This window comes from Ctenopharyngodon idella, chromosome 3 (assembly GCF_019924925.1).
Source record: "Ctenopharyngodon idella isolate HZGC_01 chromosome 3, HZGC01, whole genome shotgun sequence".
In the NCBI taxonomy this organism is placed as follows: domain Eukaryota; kingdom Metazoa; phylum Chordata; class Actinopteri; order Cypriniformes; family Xenocyprididae; genus Ctenopharyngodon; species Ctenopharyngodon idella.
In genome coordinates this window covers 22,166,078-22,188,956 of record NC_067222.1, presented here as the reverse complement: position 1 = coordinate 22,188,956, position 22,879 = coordinate 22,166,078, and the positions used below count along the sequence as shown (strand labels likewise).

Below are 22,879 nucleotides of genomic sequence, written 5' to 3'. Positions count from 1 at the left end.
TTGTGAATTCTTGGAAACCTTCCTTCAGAAACATGTTTATGGTACACAATAACATAAACTGATTTATGATGATGAACGAATAATGGTGAAAATGAATATGCGGTTTATTAGCCTATTTGATATCTAAATCTTTAATGCATAGATGTTCATGCATATAAAAATTTAATTTTTGCTTTACTGCGGTCATTTATTTCAGTTTTAGTTATAGCTGACAAGCTATATCAAATTTCTCTGATTTCCATTATGTGCCTGTGTTGTGCATATGTTAATAACCAAAATAGCTTTAAGATTATACACTCACACAATGTAGCCCTTGTCATTGATTAAACAGAAAATGATGCAGAACACATCCCTCAAATATATGTTTCACTGCACAATAATTCATCTAAATCTTCCACAGATTTTTAGCATACTTTGAAGACATTAGATACAGTTCGCAGTTCATCAAAGGTGTGCAGCATACAGACCCTAAAAGGATTTCCTCTGAGGATTTAAACAAAGGCTTATTTCATAAAAGCCTTAATTTTATGTGCACACAATTTGCACTGAAACTCATTTAATTTTGTAAATGAGTAATTTATTTTTCTATACTATTGAATATGTTTGTTGAGGAAAAAATATAAAAGTTCTTCATGAAAGAAAAAGTCTAATAGAATATTCCAGAAACAGACCCTTTCTAAGAGTTTAGCCGCTCTCTCTCAGCAGGAGGTAGATTTGATAAGTTTTACAGATGACAGGGGGAATAAATTACAGAACTTTACAAGCTAACGCTGGCAAGGTTTTCCACAAAGAGCCGCAACTGAAGCACAGGCATAGAGTTATGTTCAAGATCTGCCATTGGGCACATTCAGAATGACATCCATAGTGATTGTAATTACACACTTCACTTATGTCAAGTGCTTTATCAACAAACATAACAATACATGTACACATTTTAAAAATGAAAAAGTCTCACTATGTGAATAAGACCAGGAGCTAGTTTTATACTATACTTTGCCTAGCTAATACACTTGCTAAATCAACAAAATATTGTAAATGATTAACTGATTGTTATATTGACAAAAAAACCAAACAAAACAAAACAACTAAGCAGCCCAAAACAAAACAAAACAAAACAAACAAAAAAAACAAAAAAACCCAGTTATTTTGTACTGGTAAATGGCTCTCGTGATTAATCTCATGATTTTTGACCAGTTTTAAGAGAGAAGAATGAAATGTTAATAATATTGAATTCAGCAAATGTTAAAAATATGTATACAACAGTTAGTTCTGGAGAGCCTTTTCCAGCCATGCAATATTACTAATATCACACAGAAACCTCTTCACAATTTGTATCACTCCTGTTTTTTTTTTTTTTTCTGCTGGATCTATACTGGCAGCATTTCTCACAGCATTTCTCTTATACACTCTTAGGCAAAATGGTTGTAAACGGTACCAAATTAGGGTTCTTCAGCTTGTAACAATAGTAGAACCTTTTTTGATAAATTGAACCCTTTTTTATAAAGTTGCATAAAGAACGTGCTTTGAAAAAGATAGGACCTCAATGGTGCTATAAATAACTTTTTAAGAATAGTTTATTTTCATTAATATTAGTATATTAGTATTATTAATATTATTTTTATATATTATTAATTAAAATTATTTATATATATATATATATATATATATATATATATATATATATTTTACCCCTCTATCTGACTGGTCTTATAATGTGTAGTCTTTGGGTTTTACATAAAAACAGCAGCAGCAACAACAACAACAACAACAAAACAGCACGTTGTCAATTAGGTACTTTTATTTTTATAAATAAATGCTTTATATTTATCTCTAACAAGAGTTATTAGCTAAATACATTAATAAATAACAATTGACATCAAACATGAAATAGAGCTCCAGTGAAATATCTTCACAATCCTCTATGATGTCTTCATCATTACGTGTGTATTTTGAGTGGCAGTTTCTATCTGCAGATGATGGGGACATTACTTCCATTTGTTTATGTAAAAACAATTAAGTTTATGAAGCCCAAAATGACCAAAAATGGACAGTATGTGACCCCTTTATAATGTTAAAAGATGTTAAAAGGAAAAAGGAAAAAGTTTGTAGATGTGAGCTCCATATCTTCCTGATTAAAAAAAGCCATATGGCACCCCTCCTACTCGTGTGATATTGCTCATTTATACTATTGGGCTGTTATATGCTTGATTTTTGACTGGTTCACGATCGTTCTAAGGCGTGCAGGGTTTTTTTTCTTTAGGAAACGCACAGCTAAAGTATTTTCAAAGGTCCTTACAAATGTCCTAAAGTTATGTCAGATGTCCTTACAGCCTACAGCAGCAAAATAAGCAAAACCCACAAAGACATTGGCCATATATAAATATAAATATATTTATTTAGATTTCTAATAAATTTTCATGTTTTTCCCATTAAATTTTATTATCTATAGAAAAGCATGCTCACTCTTTCTCACTCACTCACTCACTCACTCACACACACACACACACACACACACACACACACACACACACACACACACACACACACACACACACACACACACACACACACACACCTTAGTGAGGACATTCCATAGGCGTAATGGTTTTTATACTGTACAAACTGTATTTTCTATCCCCCTACACTACCCCTACCTCTAAATCTACCCATCACAGGAAACATTCTGCATTTTTAATAAAACATTGTTTAGTATGTCTTTAAAGCTATTTTAAATATGAGGACTCATGAAATGTCCTCATATTTCATGTTTACGTCGTAATACCAGTGTAATACCCATGTCATTATACAAAATTTGTGTCCTCATAAATCATGAAAACAAGCGCGCACACACACACACACACAAACACAAACACAAACACACACACACACACACAGGAGCTAGAATCCTTGATCTGGATCAGTTTCCTACTTCAGCCAGTAAGGGGCGCCTCTGTTATACCATATGATTGTTGAGCGACACGCTTTGCTATAGGCTCGAAAACCATTTAAAAGGACAGCAGCTTGGAGGCCTAAACATTTTCATGTGGTATTTCATAGGCTGTTTTCCACAAATGTAGATCTCTAGAACAACGTGTGTACAAAGCTTGATTTTCAAGAGGTGCTGGACACAAACATTAAAGAATTTATTTATCTCAGAAGGGGGAGTTACTGAGATCAGAGACCTCTATCTATCACCATTTTGTCCTTCAGGAAGGTACTCAATCCCTGTTTGCAGTTCCTGGATTAAACTAAATCGCTTTCATCAAAAAGCTTCACTAATTAAATATAATATGCACACAGCATGTTAATGAGTTTGCATGTGACTACATTCTTGTGGATCTGTTTATGAATGACTGACAGCTGACACAAACAGGACATTCCGGTGAACCAAAAGGTGTGCCATCTTGGTCAACGGGTGTTAGGTTCCCTTCAGCCCACCCTGACAGTAGTTCATATGGAACAGCAGAGTTAAAGAGGCTCTTGCTGAACACTTTTGTTGAAGAGCAACTGGAGCAGCACGCACATGAAATACATACCATGCAAAGGATATTCTTATTTTATTGAGTACTTAACTTTGTCACATAATTATTATACTTCTCCCATGCATCATCTTGAACATGAGAAATAGCAAGACTGAATCACCCGTTTGTGTCTTATTTAAAAATGAGCAAAACAAACAGTACAAATGCAGAATGGCTGATATAAAAACAAATATTTCCATATAAATGGACTATATTGTATATAGACATTAAAATATATTTATATAGACTAGAATATTTTAAAAAATGTAGCCTGTTTCACAACAAAAAATTACTTTTTAATATTAACTTAATGTATTGTATATAAACTGCTTAAGATATTAATTATTGTTAGAATGTATCTGTTTTAAAACTTTTAATACTGTTCTAAAATTTCATTCTTTTTGTTTTACTGCCCTGGCAAATGTATCACTTTTTAAAGTACAAGGTAAAAGTAAGTGGAAAAAAATATGCCAGTACAGATTTTACACTTACATTCAAGATGTAAACAATCAAAACAAGTCTTAGTGTGTTATGCAATGTTGCTTCTCGTGGGATAAATACATACTATGTGTCTATGGGCATGTGCATATTGCTATAATTCTCAAATAAGAAACAGAGTGAGTATAATTACATGAGGAAGTATCACTAGTTACAAACATTTGGGTAGTGAGAAATTAGCATCGCAAGGTCAAAGGGCAGTTTTTTTTCAAGGCACAGATGGATTGTGGTGGCCATAGAAATATGACGCGGTGAACTAAGTGGGTGGTACTAAGTAAAGTGGGCGTGGTTCATCTATGCAGTATGTCATGCCTATTAATTGCAAAACATATATATATATATATATATATATATATATATAATTTTTTTTTTACAAAAAACAATTAAAAGCAATGTTATTCCTGCCTGATGCTGTAGACACCTCCCATATATTACTTCTTTAAAGTATCATTGACTGTATTATTGGAGTTATTGGACTTTTCACAAGTTTCAATTTTGTGTTAATTTTTGACCAGCAGTACTTTTACACTCAATCGTTTGTCACATAAATGGCAAAACTGATCACAAATCTGCTGCAAATGCTACACTGTTATGCTCTTATATCTGCTCTTGCACTAGTATCCTCTGACTGTAGGCAGTGTAAAATCAATAGGCTCTTAACAGGCCAGCTAGGCTTATTTCCCAGCCTCAACCTTGACAAACGAGGCAGCGTGCTAATTGATTGGCATAGCCTTCACAATGTTCTCTGTGTGATACTATGTGCAAACCATCCTTTAACACGGCCTGTGAGAATGTAGGGTTGATCGCTACATCTGCAGCACTGAGCCAGCTCTTAGCACATCAAATCATGTCCATGAATCATCTTCATTTGACAAACTGTCGATACTGAAGATGGTAAATGGGAGGCAGATCATTATGACAGAGTAGTTGGTGACGGAGAGATGCACAGGCTAATTTTAGTACAAGTCTCAGCTAGTCACGTGAATCTTTTATTGTAACACAGACATGTTGCATGACAAAGGAATTGTGACTGAGTGGATGGGGTCTAGTTTGCTAAGGTTTTATGAAGAAATCACCAGTCATTTGAGTTCCCTGACTTAATTTACCAGCATATTGTGTAATATATAACTTGTATGTCCATAAACAACATCAAAAGTAATGAAATAGAGCAGATTTCACTTGAATCATTTTCCATATAATGTTAGCAAACAGCAGGGTTGTGCTATATTCAGAAGTGGTCACCTTTTATTTCATGAGTGTGAATTTGAATCTCTGCAGGAAGTTGAAATCCATCCATCCATCCATCCAGTTAAATTTTAATTAAATTTCTACTTCCTTATACACTTAAAAAAAAAAAAGAAAAAGAAATGTTGGATTTACTTAACTTTTTTTATGTCAACAGGTTCCACGTAACTGGGTTATGTTGCATTTAATTAACATTATTTATTTCAGTAAACTTAAGTTTATTACATATTACATATTTATTACAATTCAATGCCATTTAGTTGAATCAGGTTAACATTCTTAATTTGTCCAAAACTATTAAGTTCAATTATCCTAAAATTAATATCAAACAAAAATTAAAATAAGTAATCCAGTTTAATTGATTAGTTTATTTAATGAATGCATTCAAGATCAATTTTTACAACTTTTACAAGTTATCTAAGAATAATACTTTAACAAAATCTTTTCTCTGTAAAGACTTTTATTGTTAGGCATTAGCCAGATGCTTTTGTTACATCCATGGCATTCTCAAAGTAGTTGTTTTTTATTATTAATACAACTTTAATTCTTGTTAGCAGGTTCTCAACCCAAGCACATGCGCTACACTTCACCACAATGGTAACCCCCAACACTAACATACCAGAAACTCTTTAAAATACAGACATAAAGAACATTAAACATTAACAAGTCTCCCAATTTTATCATCTTGATTAAAAAAAAATTGCATAAAATAATATTTTATTTCAACATTTACTCTCCCTATCCAGCACTGTGCAAAGCATGATGGAAAGGGGAAATCCTGTGTTGGATTAACTTAGTAACTAGTAACTTAGTAAGTAAATTGAAAAAGCATCAAATGTTATTTTTGGCTTACTTAATTGAAACATGTTCTTTCAAAATGAAAATATTGAGTTGAACCAAAACACAACTGTTTTAAGTCAGTTTAACACAATGCATTGAATGAGAAATGTAATACAATGGTGTTAAATGAGAATATTTTTTTTTAAATAAACTAAAAAAAAATATCATAAAATCATTTTTTTTGAGTTGCAATTCTGCATCTTGCATCAACAGCATCAAATATCTATGCAAACATTAGAATTTAAAAGGCATTCTCAATTCAATTCAGAATAGTTAACACTGATAAAGAGTCAACATCTTTCATCTCACCAGGTACAAGCACTTCACTTTTCCCATATTATGAATGATAAGGGGTAGTAATAGACTTGTACACAGGTTTGATTTGATAGATCAGGTTTATGAATGTTCTGTTGTTGTACCACTCCTTATGGATAACAGTGCAGACAATGACTAGCGCTGTGTGTGTGTGTGTGTGTGTGTGTGTGTGTGTTTTGGCTTTAGAAAAAGAAAACCTTTTGAGTCCACAGACCAGCTGCTCATTTTTGGCTCGAGATGGAGAGAGAAAAAGAGACAGATGGGGGAGGGAAACACTTGGTTACAGCTTCTTGTAAATAAGGCTCATCCCGTCCTTTTGATGTTACACATTCACACATGCACGGACACACAGACATATGAACATTAGATACACTCACGTACATGAACGAATATCTAACGCTGGACCCAAGTGACAGGTTTGTTGGGGATCCAGCAGCTTAAAACCTCTCAACTGCTGCGTTCAGGAAGTATTCAGCCACTCCATAATAGCACAGTAATAATACAGAAAAGCCACATGATCAATAGAACTAATGCCTCTGATTCTTTTCTCAACCATCCCCCACAAACCTTTTCTCACAGACATCAGCTTCATCCATGTCAGAGCAGTGAGCAAGTGCTTTCCCGAGGAGCTGCTGCTGTTTTTTTAATGGGCTGAGAGGGATGTGAAGAGCCCGAGCAGTCATTCAAAGTATTATTACACTCCTGGGCTGCACACTGCCTGCTTGGCCCCCTTGCTGAGGTCGTGGAAGATGGATGGCTCGCTGGAGTAGCAATTAATAATGTTTTTACAAGAGCAATGGAGGCGTGCGCAAGCCACGGACGGATTGGGCAGAGTATTGAAATGTGCAGGTGAATTGATTGGCCCTTCGGATTTCCTGTAGAAATCATTTGGATTAATTGAAAGCACTGGGAGGGAGGAGGGAAGGTGCAGGGTGTGTATTGATTTATAGGTCTCACTCAGAAGAAGAAGAGGAAGAGAAAATGGCCACCTTGCTCATGGAGATGTGATGAGGTGGTTTTAGGTTGGCTGCCACTCAACAGTTATTGGACTAGTATTGTTAGTATGGATAAGCAAAACTCATCTATCGCCATATAGATTCAAAGGCAGTATTTCAACTAAAAAAATACTGCTAGGAAAAAATCACTATAGGGATGGTCCACTCAAATGCTGCATAAACATAAAGTTTGCTCCTTATTTTCATCATCTTTACAGTTCCTGTCATTTGCAGTCACATTTGCACACCGAGGCCAATGCTGACCATCTGAATGTACCATCTGAAAACACAAGAGAGCTGTTTTGAACAATTTTTTGTTAGTTACTCAATACTGCCCCCTGTGGTGTCTGTGTTACTAAGAGTCTGGTATATTGGCCACTGCTAGTTATCAGTACCTCTATGTCTAATTCATTTAATGCCTTAATTGCATTACGTTTACATTTTATAATATTGACAAATAAAAAAGATATAAATAAGCAAATAAGTAAAGAAATAAATATGGTTAATAAAAAGCACTTTTTTTCTAATCATATTTAGGAATCGAGGGAATACATATTGATAGAACTTTTAAAACTAATTAACATCATGATTTGTACAAGATTAATCCGTCAAAGTGGGTTTTATTCTCTTCATATAAATTAATTATGTAATTAATTTACTCAACCTAATAGTTTCAGGTGAATGACAATATATACAAAACCAGATTGTTTTGTTGTTGTTCATCTGGAAAACACAACTGCAAAAAAAAAAAAAAAAAAAATCTCTTGCCGACGAATAAAGGTTTTGATCTGCTGATAACATTTACTTCTGCTCTGTACAGCAAACATGAGTAAATCTTTATTGCCGTCTCTAGCTGTCTGCTTGCAGACAGTGTGATGAGGCAAGTTAAAGAATAAACTACAGCGGCACCGGCTTCTGTTATTACATGTGTCGAATGTTTGCTCACTAATCTGAATGCAAAGAGGGATCTGCCTATTCATCCTGTTCTTTTGGAGATAAGAATGTTCCATTTAGGTCCTGAAAATCAACAAACATCAAACGGATCCATTTTTTTATAGATGTTATAAATATGTTATTATAAGTATGTTTAAGGCTTTGCTTGTTTCCATTTCTCAGTTTTGGAAATGAGAGACCTCTTGATCCAGGGGGCAGCATTGCCTCCTAAATAAACCAACAACAAACCCTCTTTTTAGGCTCATCACAATTCATAACAACATAAAACTAAGTGCGACTGATTTTTGAAATAAAGCACATATGCGAAATTTTGTTTTATCATATTTATTATAAGTTTAATTATTATAAGATTAAATTAATTTTGAGATTATTTAATTATAAGTTTATTTTTGCAGGGACAGTACATAATCTAAAACACCAAGAAAAGATTACATATAGCGAAGGTCCCTAGAAAGGCTTAAAATAATAGCCTAATTACACATTACCATTCAAAAGGATTTTTTAAAAAAAAGAAAATTAATACTTTTATTCATCAAGGAATGCATTCAATTGATTGAAAATTACAATACAGACATTTTATAATTTTACAAAATTTTTAATTCAAATAAAAAAAGTATCATGGTTTCCACAAAAAATATTAAGCACAACCATTTTCAGTGATAATAATAAAATATTTGATGAAATAAATGCAGCATTGGTAAGCAGAAGAGACGTTTTTCAAAATACTTTTAAAAAAAATCTTACCTACAAACATTTTTTAAACAGTAGTGTAAGTGTGCAAAAACAACAACATCAGTTTGCATATACTGTGCATTGTAATTTGTTAAATCATCACTAAAGGCCCAGGCAAGCTCTCATCCTCACAGGGTGCTACTGACTGGGCTGGGTTGATCTCAATTAGATTTTAGAAAACTATGGGAAAGACATAAAATTAAGTAACTTAAAAGTATTGTATTGAAACTGATCATGGTTAGTTTTGATCATTCAGAACTTATTTGGATTTGTCTGTGATAAGTCACTAGACTTTAATACATGCCTTTGTGTTGTCCTCATTTTTCTGAAAAATATATCAACACACAAACTATATACACTGTAAACCCTAACGCTCAAAATAATTAATTAGTTTGAGTTGGGCAAACTTAAATTCGCTTAATGAACTTTTCTCTTTTAATTTAGAGGAACTTCAAAAACTGGGCTGGGGATTTCTGTTGTGTTTGCCAGCATATAAGTGTACGTGTAATATATAAGTGTTATATAATGTTTTTGTGCAGGGGGGGTTACCATAATGTTGACAATTGGAGCATGAGCTTAGTTTGAGAACAGGTATATATTTTTTAACATTTATTTGTGTAGCACTTTTCACAATACATATCGTTTCAAAGCAGCTTTACAGAAAATGCATGTGTCTACATTACAATTTAGAGTGATCTGTTATTAGAGGCGACTGTGTGTCAATTTCAGAAATGTACAGTTCAAGATAAACCATGCAGTTAGCTAACATGTATTAATTTAAGGCAGAAAAGCTATTCAAAGTATATGTTAAATGTTCTATATTGCCTTACTCATTTAGCAATTGCTATGCTATTCAAATTATTGTGCTACCAAGTAGCATGTTAGCATTTACTGAATTAGCATTATAGCTATTTAAGTTCCAACTACTAAAAATATTGAAGTTGAGAACTTGAGATTACATGATAATTTGAAGTTAAATGTATGAGGCTGACACTAAAAGTTTTCTAAAATGTTTACAGATTTTTAAAATGTGAGAGACAACAGACATGATGATAAAAAAAATCATATATTTAACAGTTTTGTTCCTATAGTGTTTGGTGTGCCTCGACCAATACAGCACACCACACCACACACACTAACAGATTGTATTCACAAACAGCCAGGGTCCAGACTGTGAACACAGGAAATCTTACGAAATCTCTAGCAGTCAAACGTGACTTAGAGTAAACAAACATGGTGGAGGATGGGCAAGAAGAAATGGCGATAATAGAACTTATTCAGAGCAGCGCCATGACAGGTATGAAAGCGAGGCTGTGAGGGATAGTGTTTTCAATGGCATTTGCCGTAAAAAGCTGTATTAAGATCCTTGATCACAAAATTTATTGGAAAGATATTTTTGCAGTGTTTCATCAGCAGAACAATCCAAATAACAGTACAACCCAATGAAGAAATGTACATCTGTCCCTCAAAGCCTCGCTTTCATTCCCATTAAAAATCAAAGATGGCGCTGATGTGAATAAGGTTTTCAGTGTTTGGACTTCCGTCTTCCGTCAGCTTGCTTTTTGATTGGGTATCGTTTCGTTTCACATGACAGTCTACAGAGTGTACGTGCATTTGTCCTCAGGGTTCTCCCACACAACAGGATTTCTGATCGTAAATATTCAGCATGTTGGATATTTACGGTTTGAGATCGGTGCAGCAACGACGTTATTTCGAGCAGATTCAATCACTCTTAAAGGGATAGTTCACCCAAAAATTATCCCATGATTTACTTGCCCTCAAGGCATCCTAGGTATATCTTCTTTCAGACAAACACAATCGGAGATATATTTAAAAATATCCTGGCTCTTCCAAGCTTGATAATGGTAGTGAATGAGGCGTTGTATTTTGAAGCCGAAAAAAGTGCATCCATCCATCATAAAAGTAATCCATACTGCTCCAGGGGGTTAATAAAGGCCTTCTGAAAAGAAGCGACAGGTTTTTCTAAGAAAAATATCCATATTTAAAACTTTATAAATTATAATATCTAGCTTCCAGCAGACGACCGTACACATCAAGTTAGCAAAGAGTAACCTTTGATGCCATGTAGGATGTAGGAGTATTGTAAGCTCTCGCGGTTTAAATAAATAGGCAGGGCAACAAACTCAAGCTCCTCTTCTCTTATATCGAAATCCTCCGACATTTCTCTTTAAAAATTCTCATTTTAGACTTCTAATTCCTGACTTGTGTTTCGTTTTGCTCTTTCCTCTGCGCTTCCATGTTCATCATTACATCATGCGTCGGGTCAGAGGTCACTCTTTCACTGTAAATCGATGCGTATGGCCGTTCGCCAGAAGCTAGTTATAAGGTTTAAATTTAAAGTTTTAAATATGGATATTTTTCTTACAAAAACCCATTGCTTCTCTTCAGAAGGCCTTTATTAAACCTCTGGAGCCGTATGGATTAATTTTGTGATGGATGGATGCACTTTTTTTTGGGCTTCAAAAAAAACAACAAACCATTCACTACCATTATAAAGCTTGGAAGAGCCAAGATATATTTTTAATATATCTCCGATTGTGTTAATCTGAAAGAAGATAAGTCATATACACCTAGGATGGCTTGAGGGTGAGTAAAGCTTGGGATAATTTTCATTTTCGGGTTAACTATTTCTTTAACACACCTCACACAACAGGAAAATCTGATAAGATACTCTGTAGAACCATCAAGATAATCGGGACTTTACCTAGGATTGTCTGAAGGGGAGAATTTGGTCCAAAATCGTCCCGATTATCTTGTAGTGTGTGGGTGCCTTTAGCTCGCTTAAATATTTCAAGTTAAGAGCAATTAACATGTATGAGTACAAAATAAAAATCTGACAATTCAGCTCACTTAAACTTTGAATTTCTTAACTTTTGATTAAGAAATTTTGATGATTACTTATTTGGTCCAGTGGTCAAAATCACCATCTATTCCTGCTTTCACCAAGCCGAGGGACAGTGAGTGCGTGAACGAGGGAGGTTGTGAGCAGAGAGGGTGGTGGGTCGAGATGCCCGGAGGCAGGCACTTATGGCCAGCTGCCTGTCTGTAAAGAAAGCGGGTGACGCTGAAGCAGGCAGGAGCAGCGCTCTCCGGTTACAGTACCTGTCTATAAAAACCACTCCCGTGTCCAGCATCCCTCTCCTTCCAGACCCCCCAGGGTTCCCCTGAATAGTACCAACGATGAAAGCCATGTCTTGGGTTGCAGCCTCTACAAACCCAGCCTGTTTATGAGCCCTCGTTTGATGTCTGCGCCTGGTTAAGGGGCGCTCACACCCAAAAAACGGGTGAGTTGCACCTGGGTGGTGCATGGAAATTTGCACAGAGATGCTTTAACTCACGGGAGGGCCCTTTAAACATATCACTCACCATTACAATAGCACTGTTTTTCTGTATTTATCTATTTGATGTTCAAGGCCTGGTCAGAAGGTGAATTATATGGATATAATCTTCCTTTCAGAAATGATGTCTAATGTCATCATACTGTACAGCTATGAATTACAGTATAAGCAGTTCTTTAACAGAAGCTACAGGCTAATCCGTGTGATGTAATCACAGACGCATGTTTGTCTCCTAAGGGTTAAGATCATCCCTTTGCACTCAGTGCACCAGCTCAAGCCCTGTTAAAATATCTCACATTCCCCATGACATTCAAGAGGCTGCTGAAGGACTCCGAGCCAGTGGAGTTAAAGATCGGGCTCTTGTGTAGTTCCAGTGAAGGCGGTTTATTGCAGATTTCTTTACTGCATGCTGGTGCACACCTTTTTTTACAATGCAGAGAGAAGGCTTAACGGTTGGGGAACGAGTAATAAGTGGCATGTGAATGATGCAGGTCGGTCTGAATGAGCTCCCTCTGATGCTGTTTACAAGAGCTGAGCCTTTTTAAGACTCTTCCCCAACCGCAAAAAGTCAGATCGCCCTCTTGCTTAATTACTATCAGGGTGTATGATTTTTATGGGCAGGCCAATCACAATTCAATTCAATCCTGCCTCTTTTATTCTGACAGTTTTAGGAAAGCATAGCAGGATTATTTATTTATTTACTTAGTTGGTGTTTGCATTTATTCATTTATTCTGTAAGATCTTCATCAGTGAGGACAACACATATATGTTGCATATTTATTGTCTTTGTGTTATTTTGTAGTCTCTTTCTGTCTCTTTTATCCAAAGCAACATTCAAATCAGGAACATCACAAACAATTTGTCATCAAAGCCAACAATGTTTTCAGTATACCAAACAAGTTTTTAAAGTACAAGCTAGATTGGTACACAATCAAAAGCAGAAGTGAAATGCAGATAAGAGAAATTGACATAAACATTTAAGGGATAGTTCACCCAAAAATATGAAAATTACATTATTATTTACTCACCTTCTTGTCTTTCCAAACCTGTATGACTTTCTTTCACCTACGGAACATGAAAGAAGATATTTTGAAGAACGTTGGTAGTCAACAGTTTTGGTTACGATTGACTTCCATTAGGATGGAAAAAGCCCATTTCTCAAATGATCTGCTTTTATATTCCGCAGAAGTAAGAAAGTTATACAGGTTTGGAACAAGATGAGGGTGAGTAAATGATAGAATTTTCATTTTTGAGCGAACTATTTAAAACATAATTTCTTTTGCCTTGCAAAAACTTTTAAAAACTAAAGGTTCCATTTAGAACCAAAAAGGTTTTATAGTCTGATGTCACAGGAGCAACAGTATTTACTAGTTCCGCTGGTGAAACCACCGTTAATAGAACTGAATGTCATGTAAATAATTTGGTTTCAGTATTTTTTTATGGAGCCCTATAGGCATTGATTGTGCTGTACTGATTGTTATGATTTCCAAGACATCAAATGCATGGAATGAAACCAAAGACACCAGTGTTCCAGTCTCAGAAAAACTTATAATCTGATTCCATGTGTGCTGTTGACCATTAGGTGGCATGAGAGACAGCATGCATAATGTACAGGGCTTCTGGGTTTGCTGTTTGTTTAAAGCAGTATCATACATCAGAGAATTCAGTGATTTACATCATTTGACTGTAGGTGAAATGAGGTTTAGTATACTGTTAAAAAAAATGTTTAAAAATCAGCACTTCATGAAGGTTTGATCTGGCAGTAAATGCACTAAAAGAAAAAAACTTTAAGAGCTTTCTATATTAAAGGAATTCCTGTCACATCCCTATCACATTGTACAGTATTATTATTTAATAGTACTATTATACCTAAAAGTTCAAAGAAGAATGTCAACAAATGAATGCAGGGCTAAAACAGGCAGATTCCACTAACACGTATCAGTTTCTTCAGACCAGCACTGCTGAATAAACCAAATCAGAATCAACCAAATCAGCATATTTGGAGTATGTGAAAAATGAAAGTAAATATCTGTGAATTTATTTATTAAGTTCTTATCAATAAATATGATCTGGGTGAATATATCTTCACTGTATGAGATACAACCAGAGACAACTCCTTACCAAATTCAAGTCCATGTCTAAAAAAAAAAAAAAAAGATGCCGGCAAAATAGGCTTCCAGAGGGGTACAGAGTCTGTGGTCACAGTACGATCTATACAAGACAAACTTTCTTCTTCACCATAAAAAACTGAAGACAAATATCTCACAAAAATTCTAAAACCTCTTTGCACAGTTTCCTAAACAGTCTGAAATCAAATCCAGGAGTTTTTGGAGGAGGACAGTCATTTATCACAGCAATTTAATATTTAGTGTCTTACTTTGCTGAAAGTGTATTTTATTTAGCTCTATTGTACATTCATAACATCCATACATATGGGTATATTATACAGGCTACAGAATATCTTAACAAAAATGCCAGTTATGGCCACTTGGACAATGTGAGATATTTTTTTTTTGATAGCAGTTTTCATAATGGACCTGCCAAACAACATTAGCTATATATAATTTCATACATTTATACATATGTATAAAATACAAATAATATATTTTATATGGATTTTTTTTTCTATAATAGCCTACGTGATCCAATATGCTTCAAATTTGCTTTACAAATTAAATTTTATATACCTGCACTCTCAAACTTGTATATGCATGCTTTTAGTCCCAAAGGTATAAATAAGATCACTAGTGCAAGTAGTTTTTCGGAGGTTAAACAGAATCCATTAAAAAAACTCAATTAATTTAAGTCCGGACAAAACAAAGTAAGCAACTGAACACTATAACGATGATTTATTTGATATGCAACCTGGGCTTTAAATTTAACAGGAATATGTGTAACAGGAATGTCATATGTGTTTGTTTTACCAAAACCACGGGAAGATACAAACAAATAGTTGAAATTTGAATTGAACGAAAGGAATAAAGGAGTTAGGCTTATATTTGATGCAAAATGTAAATAAGTAGCCTAAATTTCACAAATAATTACAATTGAATTATATATAAAATAAAATAAAAAGAAATTGCACATTGAATTAAATGTGAAATTCTAAGTATTTTCTTAAAACATAGGCGAATCTTTGTTTTATTTTGGCCTAAAGTATTTTATTAATTGTAATGGTCACTAGGTCCCTGCTCACTTCAAGTGTTCTGCCCTACAGCGCACATGGTGATCACTTTCAATAGAATTCACCCTTGACAATCAAACTGACAGTTACGTTTTCAGAAACGTCATGTGTGTGACAAACATCAGTTTATTGTATCTTACTCCATTTATAGTCAGTCATTAGATAGGCCTATAATCATGTTGTTTTTCATCTTTTTGTTGTTGTCCCTATAATGTTGAAATCTATAATGTTGCAAATCTACATTGGTGCTAAAAATATATATTTTTATATAATGACAAATGTTAATGATATTACTGTATGGTGATATCATTAAAATAATGATATAGCATGCTAAAATGATATTACATTTGCTTGTCATTTATCTCATGTTTCTGTTTAATAAAATGTGAGTTTGATCTGAATGATCAAGGGGACATCAGGGCTTTCATCTTTAAAGATTTCTTGTGATTACACATTATAATTTCATTGACATTTTATTTGTGAATGTTTATGAATGTTTATTTGTAGAAAATGCTGGTGTTCTTGCCACTATTTGATCTGATTTCTGATTTGTGAGACTGTGGAACTGAGCAAACGCTTTTATTTATTTTACCATGTGATACATCACATTAAATCTAAAAATATACGGTCTACTATATTTGTATGAAGCATGCATTTGAAGGAATCAATGTCAGTATAACTGGGCATGAACATAAGAAATGTATCACTTGTAAAAAAACAAAGCAAGAATCCCTAAATGATGAGTGAATCAGATCATGGCCAGTCAAATCAACAGCTGGCTTAGTAAAGGTCATTGAAAGGCATCCAGAACATGAGTCAAATGATCTTTTTAAAGAAGCTGGTCTTGACAGATGTGTAGTTGGCCGAAAAACACCCCTAAAATGATAAAAAAGGGTTAGTAAAAAAAAAAAAAAAACTCACCCTCATGTCGTTCCAAACCTGAAAGACTTTTGTTCATCTTTGTAACATTAATGAAGATATTTTCAATGAAATCTGAAGAGATTTCTGTCCCTATATAGACAGCTACACAACTACCGCTTTGATGCTTCAAAAAGTTCATAAAGAGATCGTAAAACTAATCCAGGGTGAATTCAGGGTGATTGGGACACTTTTTGCCATTGAGATGACTTGGAAAAACTGTCCCAATCAACCTGAATTCACCCCATATGAATCGAGCGGTTTAGTCTAAATTTTCTGAAGAGACACGATTGCTGTATATGATGAACAGATTGAATTAGGCTTTTATTCACATAAACATTCATCAACTCACACATAGGGTTGGGTATCGAGAACCGGTTCCATTTTAGAACCGGTTCCAAATTTCAAAGAACCGGGGATTCGATACGATGCGCGCATTTCGATTCTGTTTATCGATTCCTGACTTTTTTTCAGTCATTCTCTCACGGTGAACAGCAGTGAGCATTTTACAGTTGTATCTATCTGCTAGGACCTGCGACAAGGACCTTACAATCGGCACTGACTTTTGCTTCAACACGGCATTAATCTGAAGGAATGCACCGTGTTTAAGGGGGCGTCACATGTCGCGTCTAAAAACGCGTGGAAAGCGCGGCCGCACCACTTTCTCCTCCTTTCCAAAGCGCTTTCGCTCCCGTGGCGTCTGTCGTTGCTATGCAACCATGAACTGCGCTCTGCACGATGACGAGGAAGTATCAGCAAAGGATTAATTTATTTCTAGCCCTTGCATTAGCTTTACTACTAGATATATTTATGGAGATGAAAAAATAAATCCCGGCTGAGCTTTTGATGTTGTTAGGAAAGGCCGAAGCTGATCGGTTGGTACTTGTCACATGACCTGCGGTGCGCTTGAGGCATTCTGAAAAGCATAGGCGTGCCTGGAAACATTTGAAATAACGAACATTTGAAAAAACGCGCCTACATTTGAAATAACGAACTTGCGCGTGCAAAAGACCAGCCGCGAGTCCTGCTACAAAGCACCATACAAGCTAATATTAGCAATAGCAGCATCTCACACTCGGGTACAAAAACAGTTACGGCCTACTAGTTATAGCCTAAATGTGGCCAGAATAAAAGGTAAAAACATTATTCTTGAAGTATTTGCTAAGAACCGGATTCGATAAGCAGAATCGGAATCGCTAAAATTAAAACGATACCCAACCCAACTCACACATCAGTTGTGGTAAACGGAAGCTCAAGCATGTTTGCTTGACACGTGCAAGAACCAATGAGGTTCATTCTCGTGTGTTAAAGCATGTACGGTTGCGCTTCTGTTTATGTTCGCTGATCAAGGTTTATATGTGAATAAAAGCCTAAATTCAATCTGTTATATCAATAAAGCGATCAAGTCTCTTCAGAAAATTTGGACTAAACCACTCAATTAATATGGATTAGTTTTACAATCTCTTTATGAACTTTTTGAAGCGACAAAGTGTCAGTTGCATAGACTGTCAATGGAGGGACAGAAGTCTCTCAAATTTCATTAAAAATATCTTCATTTGTGTTTCGAAGATGAACAAAAGTCTTATGGGTTTGGAACGACATGAGGGTGAGTAAAGGATGACAGAAGTTAAAGTTTTCTACTAGTTATATAAGGCAATATTATTATCACTTACATCATAAGCACAGCAAGAATGACTTTTCCACAGCTACAAACAGTAGATCGTTCATAGCTTCTGACTCTAGGACCCTGGGAGATCTTCATGTTCTGTGAAGGCCCGTAAAATTGTGGCATGTCTCATTGGCAGGCTCAGTGTACAAGCAGTTTGTGTGATTCCAGCTTACCAGTTCGTAGCACACACTGATAACTCTGAAACCATTGCTTTTTAACACACATCAACAACTGCAGTGTACAACCACATCAGTTGGCCTATAGCATTCCAGACTACAAAAATTCCCACTGACATGCATATCTTGCCATTTATATGCAATCATGGACATTTTAACAGACTCAGATAAGGTTGCGGCTGCACGTTAACAGGTCGACAGAAGTCAGACATAGCTTTGAGGCACATGCTGTCAACCACAGGACACAACCACGACTCTGTATGCACATTAACCCACAGATTTATTGTAAAAGGATGCTAGCAGTTGTATTAACAAAGACATGAATTTAAACTGTTTCCCAACCATTAATCAGCTCAGCACGAAACTAGACACATATAAACAAGCATTTGGGACTTATTGTTAATAACATACTTCCTATTGTACATTAACCCTATAAAGCCTTCTGTTATATTTGAATATCAATATGATCAAAGCTTTGCTGAAAAACCTGTTGTACACAATCTACTGCATGCTTTATTTTATCAGATTAATAGTTTTATACTTGTTTTTTTTTTTTTTTTTTTTTAGCAAATAAAAGGCTTTTTAGTGTAATTCTAAAAAAATGTCCCTCTTCAAGTTATGTGCAATTGCTGTGAAATCCTTAATGATTTTTATAAAGCAAACGTGAGCAATAACTTTTATATTGTTAGTAATATTTCCAGATGAACACTTATGGGACTGAAGCAACTTGGGTTTAGTTGATTAGACATCATTTTTAAGAAAAATCATATTTAAATGTGAATATCAAAGGCATTTGAGGAACGTTTGTTTATCCCTCAATCATCATTGTATTGTGTTGCATTATATGTTTTGCCCCACAATAAAAACCAAAGAGCTTCGGTTATAAAATTAAGCATTAAAATATTATCTACTAAGACATATTATTGTCAGATATAGAGTGACAACTGATATTTTATATGCAGTTTATGTAAGTAGTCTGCTATAAAGATCTACATCTACATGATTTACATTATAAGCTATCAGAATTTCATTTTACGTTTTAGTCATATAAATATCAGCAAATGCACCAAATTCCATATTTTCGGGCCTCTGAATAAAACTCTGAATATTTTTTTTTTCTCCCTTCTTTGAGTATGAGCTCCATGTTATCCTTTACGAGCCATAAAAGCTTGACATATCAAACAAAATAATCAACAAAAACTTGTGTAAACTTTTATTTTAATTTTTAAAAACATATTTTTAAAGGTTCAATAAACTTTTCTATTTCCAAAAATTCACTTTAGAGAGGGTTAGGGAGTCACTTTGATTAATACAAAAAATTAAAATACAGTGGCAAGAAAAAGTTTGTGAACCCCTTGCAGAATCTGTGAAAATGTGCAAAATTTTAACAAAATAAGAGAGATCATACAAAATGCATGTTATTTTTTATGTAGTACTGTCCTGAGTAAGATATTTTACATAAAAGATGTTTACATACAATCCATAAGACAAAAAAAAGCTGAATTTATTAAAATGACCCAGTTCAAAAGTATGTGAACCATTGGTTCTTAATACTGTGTGTGGTTACCTGGATGATCTACGACTGTTTTTTTTTGTTATGTGATGGTTGTTCATGAGTCCCTTGTTTGTTCTGAGCAGTTAAACTGAGCTCTGTTCTTCAGAAAAAATCTCCAGGTCCTGCAGATTCTTCAGTTTTCCACCATCTTTTGCATATTTGAACCCTTTACAACAGTGACTGAATGATTTTCAGATCCATTTTATCACACTGAGGACAACTGAGGGACTCAAACACAACTATTAAAAAAGGTTCAAACATTCACTGATGCTTCAGAAGGAAACACGATGCATTAAGAGCCGGGGGGTGAAAACTTTTGAACAGGATGAAGAGGTCCAAATTTTTCTTATTTCGCTTGAATATAATTTTTTTTCATTTAGTACTGCCCTTCAGAAGCAACAGAAAATACTTGCATGTTTCCCGGAAGACAAATTAAATACAATTTACCTTGATCTTCAAATTCCAAATGTTTTCACCCCCCATCTATTAATGCATCATGTTTTTTTCTGGAGCATCAGTGAATGTTTGAACCTTTTTTAATAGTTGTGTTTGAGTCCCTCAGTTGTCCTCAGTGTGAAAAGATGGATCTCAAAGTCATTCAGTCACTGCTGTAAAGGGTTCAAATATGCAAAAAATGCTGGAAAACTGAAGAATCTGCAGGACCTGGAGGATTTTTCTGAAGAACAGAGCTCAGTTTAACTGCTCAGAACAAACAAGGGACTCATGAACAACCATCACAAAACAAAAAAACAGTCATAGATCATCCAGGTAACCACACACAGTATTAAGAATCAATGGTTCACATACTTATGAATGGGGTTATTTGAATAAATTCAGCTATTTTTTTGTCTTGTGGATTATATGTAAACATCTTTTATGTAAAATATCTTACTCAGGATAGTACTAAATAAAAAATAACATGCATTTTTTATTATCTCCCTTATTTTGTTAAAATTATTAACATTTTCACAGATTCTAAAAGTGGTTCACATACTTTTTCTTGCCACTGTAGATAATTCTGTTGAAACTAGAAGGTAACTTGTTTTAATTTTTAACCAGTCTATATGATAATTATTTTGATTTTCAAAGCAATGATCAAAATGCATCCTTCAAACATATTATTTCACATTATGTTGTGGAAAAAATGAGAACCATAAAAAGTCTGATCTAGACTCATTCAGCACATGCAACTGTCATGCTCTGCTCTGAAAAACTGGGACAATAAGACATCTCTAATTTGCATGCATGAACATGACCATTATGTTTTCTATCAACAGTGTGGTGCAAAAATACAGTAAATGGCCTGAAGGAGGCACTAGATGGAAATAACTGGACCAATGAAAATGATTCAGGACCAACCTGTCCTGTCCCTGGAGTAGCAGATTAACATACACGGCTATCAGGTTAGTCAACCTGATATGGATCCACTACTGTGCTGGTACATTTCCCTAAAGCTATGCAATACAGCTGTGAAAATGATCAGATCACTGATTTAATCAGGCTGCAGGGACTCACAGCTTTTATACACAGTTTTTTTTTTTTTATTTGATTGTTTACATCTTTGTTCCACAGTTTTAATATTGCCCTGAAAGCTGAGCAAATAAAATCTTCCCCTTATTTGCAACTGTTACAACCTGTTTTATTCTCCCTCTAGCAGAAAATTTTAATTGAACTGATGTCTGAAGTTGTGCTGATATTGTGCCTACCCCTACTGAAGATAATCCATTTCCTCGTAATGACTGACATATGTTGCTGGTCCAAAACATTTAAATGTTGGAATATTTCCTTTAGGTCCCAAGACCTGGTATGCTGGTATGCATATATTATGCAAGTTTATTGTTTTCTCTCCACATGGTTGTCTTTTTCTTCTGACAGAGCAGATGTTTCACCATATAAAACTATTTGTAGCATTGCCAAAGTTCACCATGTTATGAGCTTCAATGAGTTAATGTTTGAAAGCACTGTATCTTTATAAAAATATTACATTGTGTGTTATAAAAATGTGGCATTGTGCATTCCATCAGCATCCACTCAAACATGTCAGTAATATGAATTTTGTTTCAGCAGTTTTAGTAGTAATCTGGCTGCTGTGACCTTTGCATTTTTTTCTAACAAGTATAGAAAAGACATTTCTGAAAGCATTATCATAGCATTATGTTAGCAGATTTCCCAAACAGTCTATAGTTTCAACCTCAAAGATGGAGAGTTTTCGTTGGAAGATTGTGCGTACAATACATTTCAAGCTTTTGTGCGAAATATAATATTCAAGTATGTCCCCCACTCCCTTTTAAGTAAATTGTAGTTTATTTATGAGATATCTTACCTTAGACTTGTGGATATTTGCAATAGCATGGCATTTTGCAGGTCTGCAGACATCATTGCAGATGGCAGAGAAAGTGATTTGTGCAGTTGAGTGTAAAAAATAAATTTCTTAATATAGCTATTTGTGATTTGTTCTGATACAGTAGTGCAAAGTTGAGTTGTTATTATCAGTGCAACAGTTCAGTCTTTCTCTTCAAAGCAGATGTCAGGACTTTGAGGAGCCTAATAGTCTGAGGGAATAAAAATAGTCTGAGGGCCAAAAAACTTCAACAGTCTGTTGTCTAGGTGGGTGGTCTAATGTGATGCTGTGGGCTGTTTAATGGTAAATATCAGATTGGAGGTAATGAGGCTTCAATAACTTGACCTGGGGCCTGTTTTTAATAAGGAAGTTCAACCAACTCTGAGTTTAAACTTGAACTCTGAGTTGACTTACTCTGAGATGGTTTTTGGTTTCATAACGACTGAATTGAGTTAGTTCAATCGACTCTGAGTAGGTTGACCCTGAGTTAAGCACGTGCCTCATGACTATGAAAAGCCATGATCAATGGAGCTTCAATATTACGATTCACCATTGCAACAGCACCCAATAAATTGAC

General features: G+C 34.8%; 1 long non-coding RNA gene across 2 annotated transcripts in view; it reads left to right on the top strand.

The window, feature by feature from the left end:
• The window catches only part of LOC127509322 (uncharacterized), a 30,810-nt gene that overhangs the window by 3,097 nt on the left and 4,834 nt on the right, over window positions 1-22,879 (top strand). For both annotated transcript variants that reach the window (XR_007929198.1, XR_007929197.1), the window contains exon 3: window positions 21,239-21,364. This is a non-coding gene — a long non-coding RNA (uncharacterized LOC127509322). The remainder of the gene's footprint in view (window positions 1-21,238; window positions 21,365-22,879) is intronic.